This window comes from Myotis davidii, unplaced genomic scaffold (genome assembly GCF_000327345.1).
Source record: "Myotis davidii unplaced genomic scaffold, ASM32734v1 scaffold550, whole genome shotgun sequence".
Lineage (NCBI taxonomy): Eukaryota > Metazoa > Chordata > Mammalia > Chiroptera > Vespertilionidae > Myotis > Myotis davidii.
Window position 1 is genome coordinate 132,499 of NW_006282082.1, and position 3,214 is coordinate 135,712.

Genomic DNA, 3,214 nt, shown 5'->3' on the forward strand with positions numbered 1-3,214 from the left:
AAGTGGCTGCAACAGCGGAGTGATGGGGCTGGTGCCTTCCCCTAATCAGCCAGGTTGCCTCCAACAAAGGGAAGCCAGACTATGGCTTAAGCCTGCTCCCCAAAGGGATCAAGGAGAGGGCCTAAGCCATCAGTAGGACACGCCTGAGTGCTCCCAGTATGTGATAGGGGGCAGGCTGGGCTGAGGGACACTCCCCCCCCATACCCAGTGCACGAATTTCGTGCATTGGGCCCCTAGTATATATATAAAAGGCTAATATGCTAAGGGTCCCTCCGCCTGTCCGACCAGTCACTATGACGCACACTGATGACCAGCGGGCAGACGAGCTGCAGTGACTTGGCAGCAGTGTTTCTTGGGTGATGCATCCTGAAACCAGAGAGGAGAGAACCAAATTCCTCATGTGGCCTCGCATTTCTACCTTCAGTCGTGGGTTATGTTGTTGCTGAGGCACTGTCGGCCCGGAATCTGGTTTACTGCACACTTGCGTTTTCATTCCATGCCCTGTATGATAGCAACTTTGCAGAGTGCCCTCTCACACTCCAGGACTCCTTGGAGGATGTCAGAGAGCTGGTTTCAGCCTGATCCCCACAGGCCAGGCCTATGGACCCCACCTGCCAGAGGGACCCCGCTCACGCTGCAGATGCTGGGGAGGGACCACAGGAGGTTGGCTCCAGGGCGTGTCCAGCCCATCTCACCCAGTTCTGCCCCACCAGCCACCTTCTAATTAATTTCCTTTCAATGTGCATGAATCTGTGCACCAGGTCACTAGTATTTTATAAATTAAAATAACATAATAGTTACAATGTTTACTATATGTCAAGCATTGTTCTAATTGTTTGGTATGTATTAATTTAACCTTTACAAAAACCTGATAAGGTAATTACTATTTTATAAATGAGAAAATCAAGGGATAGAGAAGTTACTTACTAAGGTCACACAGCCAGAGAACCATAACTCAAATCTAAACAATCTGGCTCCCAAGTCTTTACATTTGACCATTGTACTACATAGCTACTATATCACTAGCTAGCCAACTGAAAAATGACGTTTTTTATCTCTATTGTATCACTGAGTTGAGTTTGAAATTCAAAAGTGTCCCAATGACATTTGGCAATTTTTGATTCTATATGGATGGTAATCAGGAATGGAAACTGTTCCATCAATGACTGCTGGTTTAGCTATAAATGTGATTTTCATCTACATGAGACAATTCCCTGAGTTCAGCATGCTTTATTCTCTTTTCCCTAATGAAATATTATACCATTTGTATCCCATTAATACGTCACCTAGATTCAATAGGCTTCACCGGGATATATAATGAGACTATGCATCATACACATATCCACCCACTTTTTTTTTTCAGATTCAATAGTTCACATGCTAACTCAAAGATACTAGAATAATTCCTCTATTTTCAATATGCCCATTAATAAGGATTTTAAAAGGCGTGCTCATTGGAACATCAACCAGTATAGGTTTATCATACTGGCACTGAAAGCAGAGTCCAGGCAAGTTTGTGAGGGAGGTGATTGACCAGCTGGTTCTTCTTTACTTCCATCTAAATCCTGACCAATACCAAGCAGATACTTGTTGGTGATATGATATATGGAATATTTGATTACAGTACTTCATTCTGCATATTTTGAACATAATAGCACTGAGTTAGAAAGCAGCATTGGTTCATAAAGTAAAAACATTAGTATGCTTCTCAGACAACATTTAAAAATGACTGAGGCCTGGTATATTCTATTATACTTAGATCTTTCTCCTGTGCTACATTGTGTATATAACACAGTATAGTACATTGGATCAGGGCATAGTTTATGGAATCAGCCTACTTAATTCAAATTCTGACTGCTACACAGTTCTGTGACAAGTCACTTAATCTACTTGTGTCTGCATTTTCTGAAATGCTAATGACAATATTATATGTCTCAATCCTGGGTTTGTTGTCAGCATTAAGTGATATTTCAAAAATTCTTAACAGAGTGCCTGGCACGTGGTAAGGGCTCAATAAATGTTAGCTACTATTATGGCGGTTATGTGTGGTCAAGGATGGTTTGTATGAACATGCATAAGTGTGACCCAGGCTTCTTACCCTTCCTAAACCATGAGGAAAGATACACCACTAATATTATCAAAGAGATGTCATGTATGTTGCACTCAGAGAGATGTATCACACCAAATGTAAACACTGGTGGTTAGGGATGAGGGAATACTAGTATACACACATGCTGGCTGCTGCATTCTTGACCATCCTTTAAAAAGAAAGTATAATGCAATGAAAAACAGCATGAGCAGCCTTGTGTTAAAATCCAAAGTCTGAAACTCACATAGCGGTATGATGTTGATCAAATTGCTTAAATTATTTAAATCTCATTTAATGGAATATAGTAATATTTACTTAAAATAATTGCTGTTAGAATGATATAGTAATGTAAAATACCTAGTAGAGTCTCAGCACCTAGTAGCACTCAGGAAATGTTTTATCACTTTTCCTCATTTCATAGAAGCAATGGTCTGAGTATAGAGTTGATTCTCTCCAGCCTGCTGGAAGCAAGGGTTATTGATTTTGTAAGAAGTATGCCTTCCCTTCTTCCCTCCTTGACAATATATCCTATCCAACCGAACTAAAATATCCTTGAAGTAGAAACTAGAAAATCAGAGAGCAATTTCTTTATCCACATAAGAAGTGAGAAAAGCATAACTCTAGCTCATCACTAGGGTTGAACAACTGCAAGTTCAGAGCTGTTTGTGAATTAAAGGCATTTCTTAATCTCCTACGGCTATCAATCCGCCAACCTTCATAAGCCGTTCACTCAGAGACTAAGAAAAAGGATGAAAAGAAAACCTTTGTTTCCTTTTGAACAGCAAAGAACAGGGCAGCAGCCTAAAAAATAAACCATTCTTTCAGTCTATGAAAAGTAAAAAAAAAAAAAAAGGGACTCTTATACTATGATGGACAAAAATGTCAAATAAAATTGAACCAAACTGTAGAGTTAAACCCAAAGGGAAACCTTTTCTTCTAAATTACTGCATTTCCCTCTAGATATCAGAGACTTTTTTCCATGACCATTGCTAATGATCTGAATCAAAAGAAAAAGGCAATTTGAAAGCACATTGGAAAGTTCTGTGTGTGTGTGTGTGTGTGTGTGTGTGAGAGAGAGAGAGAGAGAGAGAGCGAGAGAGAGAGAGAGAGAGAGAGAGTTTTATG